Source organism: Adiantum capillus-veneris, chromosome 8, assembly GCF_014529385.1.
Source record: "Adiantum capillus-veneris isolate H3 chromosome 8, ASM1452938v2, whole genome shotgun sequence".
Classification (NCBI taxonomy): domain Eukaryota; kingdom Viridiplantae; phylum Streptophyta; class Polypodiopsida; order Polypodiales; family Pteridaceae; genus Adiantum; species Adiantum capillus-veneris.
In genome coordinates this window covers 142,497,555-142,506,610 of record NC_140938.1, presented here as the reverse complement: position 1 = coordinate 142,506,610, position 9,056 = coordinate 142,497,555, and positions in this window count along the sequence as shown.

Here is a 9,056-nt window from a genome sequence, read left to right as displayed (position 1 = left end):
AAGTCCAAATTCACCACGTCACATAAAAAAGAACACAAAAACAACTCTTATGTTTTAAAGACCTAATCAAATCTATCTATATTCTCTGAGATGTCTAGTTCACCAAAGGCATGAGGTTCTATTTTTTATGAAAGGTACCCTTTTTATTTTTCTCAAGTGTTTCACATCTGCTACCCTGTACTTTCTTGCGAATGGGATTTGGTAGAGAGACTTGTGCATCAGAGAAATTTTGAGGAGTTATAATGGTTGATATGTCTATGGATGACTAGTGATTCCTACCCAGTGAATGTTTCTCCAGTGGCACATGCTTATTCTTTTTCACAAGATGAGTATCCACGCATAGTGAGGTTCTTGATTAACACGCTCGCGCAAGACACTACAACACAACATGGAGATATCGACGCGCGTATATCGACGAAATTAGCGGGTGTCGCTATACGCGTCAATATACGCGTCTCTATGTACGTCGATATACGCGTGGAAAGGCTTTACTTCCCACGCGTATATCGACGCAAAAAAATTGGGGGAAAAAAGCGAAACCCGCGAGCAGCAGGGGCCATTTTCGCCTACGCTCTGCTCAAATCTTGGCCTCCACCTGCTGCGCAGGTATTATGCCCCCCCCCCCCCCCCCCCCCCCCCCCCCCCCCCAACACCTCTCTCTCTCGCTCTACATCGTGTGTGTCTGTAGGAAAGAGAGAGAGCGCGGTGTGTGTGTGTGTGTAGGAGAGAGAGAGAGAGAGAGAGAGAGAGAGAGAGAGAGAGAGAGAGAGAAGTGTGTGTGTGTGTGTGTGTAGGAAGAGAGAGAGAGAGAGAGAGAGAGAGAGAGAGAGAGAGAGAGAGAGAGAGAGAGAGAGAGAGAGAGAGAATTAATGTATGCTTAGGAAATTAAAATTAAAAAAAAAAATGAAAGAGAGAAATGAAATGAAATGTTATATTAACGTCTTCGAAAGGCCAAAGTGACCTATGAGACATGAGACAAGAAAGTTACAATGTGATGGATGTGATACAAAGTCAGAGTAAGAAGATGACAAAATAAAATATTATGGAATCCTAAACTGCTGGGTATGGACTAAACAGTTAAACCAGCTAGCTGGGATAGGTAGATCATAGGAGATCCAGCAGCTGTCACCGGCGGATCTCATCAATCTCCTCCATGGTCAGTAGTCTGATCGGGCGTTCTGCATGTCGAGCCAAAGTGACCTAGCTAGATCCTCTGATGCAGCCTCTATCGATGTTGTGTAGTCCTCCGCAGTCATGGACGTCTAGATCTCCCTAGCTCAGTCGCTTGTTCGATCAGTAGAAAGATAGGGAAGTAGAGAGAGAGAGAGAGAGAGAGAGAGAGAGAGAGAGAGAGAGAGAGAGAGAGAGAGAGAGTGAGAGAGAGAGAGGTAGGGAAGTGAAGAGCGAGACAGAGAGAGAGATAGGAAAATAAGGAAATAGAGAGAGAAAGAGAGATAGCGAGAGCGAGATCGAGAGAGAGGGAGATTAAAGAGAGATAGCGAGAGTGAGATCGAGAGAGAAAGAGAGATCGAGATCGCTTTTTTGAGCAAGAACCATGCAAGGCTTCTGAATCTTTCTCAAGTTGCTCATCCATCTCCACATTATCTTCTGGCTTGGACATGGAGGCCCCGTCCGGTTTACAATCAGGTAGAAAACTTTCATTGGGCTGAGAACTTCCATGGCTTGTGCTTTCATCAAGTGCGGCATTGGAAAGCTTTCTGTGACAGGCTACCTCGGAATGGAGGCAGGTGGGTTTGTAGACAGAAACTATGGAACTAAAAGAGGCAAAGGGGTTTTGTCTGCTACATGCATTGCCATGTACACCTGGGAGTGCACGTATGTGTCTACCCATATAGGATTTGACCAATAAAGACGAGATTTTGACCCAGTGGTCCTGATCTCCGTACACCTCTGGACCGAGGTGTATGGAGATTAGGCAAGACTAGAGAATGCGAGGTAGTTTACATTGTGAGGAGTATATATATATATATATATTAAAACAACATTCATAATCATTGTAGATGGCAACGGTTCATGAAAACACTTAAGGGTTTTGTTCTTTCTAGAGCGGTTCATGAAAACACTTAAGGGTTTTGTTCTTTCTAGAGCGGTTCATGAAAACACTTAAGGGTTTTGTTCGCCAAAAAGCGCATCCAGAGGGGAGCATGGCAGAAGGATGGCTGGTGCAAGAGTCTCTTGTATTGACGACCGAATTTCTATCCGTTTCTGACCCAGAAATGCCTCGACTGTGGAGCGATGAGGAGGATGCAAGACTGGTGGGAGAGGAGCCGCAAGGGCAAGGGGTGCCGAAGAAAATGAACATGGCCATGCGAGAAAAGATCATGAAGTTCTGTATACTAAATTCAGCGCAGATGCAAAAATGGCTTGAAAGGTACGAAGAAGAGAAAGAGAGACGCAATCTAGAGCGACAGGATTTTAGGCGAAGTCGAACGACTAGAGGCTTACCCTTGCCAGACTATCTCGCTCCTCTACCTGAATTCCCTACAATGGCATGGTTGGACAAGACAGTGAGAGCAGCTCGCCAGATCGGAGAACCCATATCTCTAGAAGAGGAAGAGCTGGCTATTGGATGTGACTAGAAGTATCATACATACATGGAACTGTGGTCGGAACTGTGGTCGCATGGAAAGCATTTCAGAACACAACAAATTGACAGCAGAAGAAACACGTTTGACAGTGGGGTAATGGTTAGTTTCATGCAAAAGAGCAGTGCCTAGAGACACGAATGAGAGCACTAGCAACCTGGATTACTGTGGTCTGGTGTCAGATATCCTGAAAGTAAGCTTCAGGCGGTTTGAGATGTTTTTGTTGGATGAAGTGGTTCAAGGTGATTACTTCTGGTCGCAATGCAACGGTACGCAGAGATGGAAACAAGCTTGTGCAAATAGATTCTACAAAGACTTGGACAGATGCGAGCGACACATTTGCTGAATGATCTTGAAGCTTCAGGACAGCCTGTAGACTAGGAGGCCTTACAGTCTCGCTGATCGCTTGAGGTGAGACGTTAATATGTGTGAGTTGATTTAATTAAGTCAATAAATGTGAAGTAATATCAATACTAATTTTGTGAGTTGTCCTATGTGCAGGTTGCGACGCCTAGTCATTAGTGGACCAGATTTCATCTATATGCGTTGTGAAACACAGACACACTTCTGTGTCTCTTTTTTGTACAAACAGTTAGTGTTCAGACAGTTATTGTTTCTCTTATGGTTATGATTATTGTCATTGTCATTGTATAGACAATTATTGTTTCTCTTTCTGGTTATGCTTATGGTTATTGTTAATTTTGTTTATGGTTATGGTTATCTGCATTATGGTTTTGATCAAAGTGGTTATAGCCGGTTATGGTTTTAAGTTATGGTTATGGTTATGCTTTTAAGTTATGGCTATGCTTTTCAGTTGGTACGGTTGTCTTTCATTGGCCTTAAATCTCATGTGAGATCCTACATGGATAGCATGTAGGAGGTGTATACATGATATGGTTTTTTTTGAAAAGTTTATGTAAAAACAAAGGGAACTCTGCCGAAATTTCTGCGCGGGGGAGCATGGTTGATATTTTGGTGCTGCTCGCTTTCTTGGGCAGAGGGCAGGAAGTCTAGCTGTGGCTGTGTCCATCTGTTAATTGGGCACACGCCAGGCTACCTGCCCTCTGCCCAAGAAATTTTTTTTCTGCTATGGTCATTGCTATATGCGCCGCTATGTCCGTCGTATGAGCGTCGCTATCCGCGTCACTAATAGCGACTGGTTTCACAGCGACGCGCATAGCGAGGGACAGCGTCGATATATGCGTCGATAACACCTGTTTTTGTTGTAGTGAGAGGATGATGAAGAAGAAATAATAGAGACCTAAGAGACTATGGCCTCACGGAAAATGATTTTGTTTATCTAGATGATAAAGATAGAGGCCTAGCTTTAAATATCCTCTTTCCTTGATTGTAAAAGGGATGACAAATAGGTAGGTTAGGGGTCTGGATTGTGTTTTGAGTTTGTTTTCTAGGAGTTTTGATTTTTTCACACTGACATGCCTCCTCAAGGTATAGTGCCTTGTTATTTGATATTGTTATGTAGGACTTATATGGATTTCCATCCACATGGCTGCGGACGATGAAATGAGAAACTCCATACCTTCAGGTGTACTACTTTCCATGATTCATGCTGGTGGATATGTATAATTGCTAATTGTGGTTTTTCATGGTTTGTTTGAGTGCAATAGTTATGTTTGTTATTTGCCATCATAGATGTATAAATTTGTCTTTGCTTAAGTTGATTGAACTAGAGTTTAATCTTATAGATGAGCTTTGAGATTAGGAGACCGTGAATTTAGGTTAACTCATTTACTTGACCACTAGTCCTAGTTGATAAAATTATCTGTGTGTTTGAGACCTTAGGAATGTTTTAGGCATAGAGAAGCTTGCTCACTTAAACAACAAAAGACACTAGTGAGAATACCAAGGAAATGAAAGCAAAAAACATAAGTGCTACAAATGAAAAATCTTACACTGGAAAAGAAATCCAGGCTTGATTTGGTACTTCACTCACATGTATTTTCTATGGTACTAGAGCCATAGAGGTTCCTAGTGTGGGTGCTTTTCCTTGAGAAGCAAAAAGCCCCGGACATACAAAATGAGCACACACGTCAAATGATTGTGAACCAAAGTAAAAGAAAAAAAAAAGACATTTAATAGACTTCCATCGAGCTTACAATTCAAATTTCAAGCTTTTGTTTGGAGTTGTGAGAGCTAGTTGGCTAATCAAAGCTGAAAAGCACAATTAGGGAATCTTGCATTTAGATAATCTTCTTAACTTAGCTAGTACTAGAGTAGTTGTTTTAACCTTAGTCATAGCTAACTAATTGATAAACTCACCCATAAGCCCAAAACTCTTGATTAATTAATTTCATCAAAGCGCAATTTATTTGTCCTTAACGGAAGTCTAGCATTTCATAAATCTTGCATTTACTCATTTCCACATGTACTTTACATTCCTCTCATGATTTATTGCCATATAATTCCGCTTGCATAAAACAGTGACTTTGCTGTGCAAATTCAAATCTAGATGCTCTACAACATGGACAAAACGGGCTTTCTCTCACTAGCTTTCGAGGGTGGAATCTACATCAGGAAAGGGGGCATGCTATCACCAAGCGATCACCACCACCAAGCGACCACCTTTTATGTAGCCATGGGACGGGCTTGTCGGACCCGCTAGTAGTGTATTATGTTATTGGCCGGGCTTGTCAGACAGGTGGGAATGGCTAAGAGTGATCATCGATGAGAGGCGCACTCTAAAATTGGAACCTATAATGTTTGGGTAAGATTGGCTAAGTGTGGGTGCCCAAATGTGAACGAGCAAGCCCATTTAAAAGTCAATCTAAACCTAAAATACCTTATTCTCTCATTTGTGCAATGCAAGAAGAGTGCTGTTGCTCCATCTGCTTCTCCGTCTCCTTTGTGTATTAGTGTGTGTGTGTGCGCGCTTGAGAGAGAGCAAGAGAGAGAGTGTGTGTGTGATCGAGCATTGTGGTGGCGAGGTGGTTGAGCGCGGCGCAACGACAGCTCCTTCGCGACGAGGAATCCTCCACGACAGCGTAGAACAGTGAATGACACACCAACGTCATCTTTGAGCTTACTAGTTTAGGCTAGTTGCATGCTTGGAGCCATCTATGGCTCGCACACAGTGTAGGCAAGGTCCTTGCTTTGATACGTGTGACAGAAGCCCAGAGCAATAGATGCTCTTGTTGTCTCCGCACATTCGCTCAATTTTAGTCGAAGGGGGATAATTCATAAATGTTGACCTAAATCTCTCTCATGCAAGCTTTTGTGCATAAAGATGAAGCTGATTCAAGAGTGCAATTGAAGCTGAAACCTTGACAACAACTGTTCCAAAATCTACACTTCTTAATTGACCTCGGTTGATGCTTTTCTCACTCATGTAAAAGATTTTCTAGTATTTTTCTCCCTGCGGCGATTGCTTTTGCAATCACAAAAACAGAAAGCACAGCCAACACCCAAATAGGCACCAACACAATAAACTTTCTCATCTACTACAGTAACACACACACACACACACACACACACACACACACACACACACACACACACACACACACACATATACATACAATATACATATATATACATACATATATATATGTGTGTATATATAGAGAGAGATAGATAGATAGATAGATAGATAGATAGATAGATAGATAGATAGAGAGAGAGAGAGAGAGAGAGAGAGAGAGAGAGAGAGAGAGAGAGAGAGAGAGAGAGAGAGAGAGAGAGAGAGAGAGAGAGAGAGAGAGATACGTGGTGATGAGAGTCCCAATGGAGAGGCCACATTGTGGCTGGGAGAGGAAAGTGTGTAGGTCTAAGTCATGGCTAAAAATGTGAGCGAAGCAATTTTGAATGTGACCAAAAGCTGAGCACTCTAATAGTGTGTGATGCTCAGACTCTTGCACTTGCAATGAACATAATGTGCACAATCGATTTGTTTCTTCTCCATTATCCCAATGCCCTATATTGCATCAAAAGGAGTGGGAGCTAAGATGAATTGGATCTGATAGTGTGTATCGTTTTGACAAGGGGAAAGGCTCAAGCATATAAGGGTGAGTACAGTTTCCTCTTTCAATGAAGAACATGGTTTTGTAGGTGGGGGCGATATGGATGGTGTAATGTATGAAGCGTGACTGACCGGATTCCTCCCAAAAGCTGTAAAACATTGGCATTGTAGAAAAGCTTCATTCACTCGGGAGTCTATTGAAGCATCATGTAGTAATTGTAATGCATATTCCCATCTCCCAAACCTCTTTATGTCTTGCATCCGTCCCGTGCTCAAGATCTTGCTTTTATGCATTTTTTTAACCTTTTTGCTTGCTTCACATGCGATGTGAGAGGTACGCGCACGCGCACACACACACACACACACACACACACACACACACACACACACACACACACACACACACACACACACACACACACACACACACACACACACACACACACACACACACACACATATATATATATATATATATAGAGAGAGAGAGAGAGAGAGAGAGAGAGAGAGAGAGAGAGAGAGAGAGAGAGAGAGAGAGAGAGAGAGAGAGAGAGAGAGAGAGAGAGAGAGAGAGAGAGAGAGATTTCACTATCGTCCTCAAAGGTCAAATATGAAATATGGGACCAACAAAACATACATTGCTGGGCTCTTGCTAAAAGAGTACATGGAGAACATAACTAAATGTGGATACAACAAAATTGTGACATATGTTCACTTAGGAGGGGAAGGGGAAGTGGGTAAGGGAAATGGCTTGGGGGTTTTTGGGACCCGAAACTCCTCAATAATAGCCTTGCCGCCTCGGTACACGGACCATTTGCCTGCTGCTCATGCATCTCATACTTTTTGAAGCTCTGGCGTCTTGACTTAAGTTGAGCGGGTGTTAAGGCCTCACTGATCCAGATTTTAGTGCCCTTGAGGAGTCGTGCTTGTTGTAGAAGCGCAATGCTCGCCTCTTTATTTTTGAAGACAAGAATGCCTTGGTTGGTGCGTCTGTCATGATGAACCTTCTCGATTGCATCGGGGTGAAACCCGATTGGGTGAATGGCTTGGTTGGCTAGAGTCAAAGTGTAGGTATCGTCCTCCCCCCACCAAGTAGAGGGAAAACCACCAATGCGAACAGAGAGTGCTAGTCCCTCTCGTCGGCGGCGTTCTTGCATGCACTCCTCTACCTTGGAGGGGACGGCGATGGTTGCTTCGTGGACTTGGGTGGCAAGATTGGCCACGCTTGTAGTGAGAGTGTGCTCGACTTCTTTTGCCTTGGCGAGGAAGGTTATTATCCGCTTGTTTTTGTGCCTGCAAGGAAGAGAGACGCGTCTCCAAGGCGGCAAGACACGCCTTAAGCTCCGCATTCTCATCCTTGAGTTCTCGAATTTTTTCTTGAAGACGGTCCATTGGATCCACTCGTGGAGTGGGCACGAAAAGACGCCTCGGCTTGATGGGAGTGAAGGAACTTCTAGGTTGCATCATGACTGGGGAGCTTGCTTGCTGCCTCGTGGGAACTAAGGCTTGTTCTTGAAGGGGTTTTCTTCACTATTGTGAAGTTGAAGAAATTGAAACTCAGTGAGAGCCGAGGAGACTCTCTCTGTGCGTAGTTTCTCCACCGGACAATCGAAGCAAACGCTATCTCTCACTGCACGTCGCTTCTCCACCGCCCAATGATGGCAAGTGAAACATCGCAGTCACAGTCGAGCAGCTCAGCGTTATTCTTTGCGAGATTGGGCGTGGTTCTTGGAGAGAGAAGACAGGGCGTCGCTGGGTTGTGCCCCCCCAAGGGTTGCCTCTCGCCCAAGGGGAGGTCGACGAGAGCAGAGAGTGGGTCTTGCTGCTTGGGAAACCCCTATTAATTTGTCATAATAATCAATATCTAATTCTCCTAAATGATTTTCTCATATTAAACTGATCATTTAATGTGGGGAGGTACCAGGGGAGAAAAAGCTAGAATATTGGTTAAGCTAGCAGACCGGCCACAATAGGGATCCAAAGGAGGGAAAATAGGGATCAAAAGGGGGGGCCATCTGCAAAAGAGCCATGTGCAACAATGGGCTAAAAAGACCCTAAGGTTTAGCCCATTAAGACTTCCAAAATGCTAAGGTTCCAAAATTCAAAGGTTGTGTCCAAAGGTCAACCCTAGGGAAAATTGGATGCTTAGTGTGTGTACAAAAGTCTTCTTCAAAGCCTACAAAGGAGGGGGCGAGCCCATTTAGTAGGGGATGAGAGAGAAAGCCACACACACACACACACACACACACACACACACACAAGCTCCCTTTACACAAAGGGAATTAGGGACACATGTCAGCTCCCTAGGCCAGATGCCCACAAGGTGTGCCCAATTCCTATTGGAAGACCCTTGAAGTGGACCAATGAGAATTAAGCTAGAGTAAATCTAGTTTAATTAATTTAAAAACATTTAATAAAAGAAACCAATGAGAATTAAGTCTCCTAGAAGACTATTGGGCAGTCTCCCAAGGGGT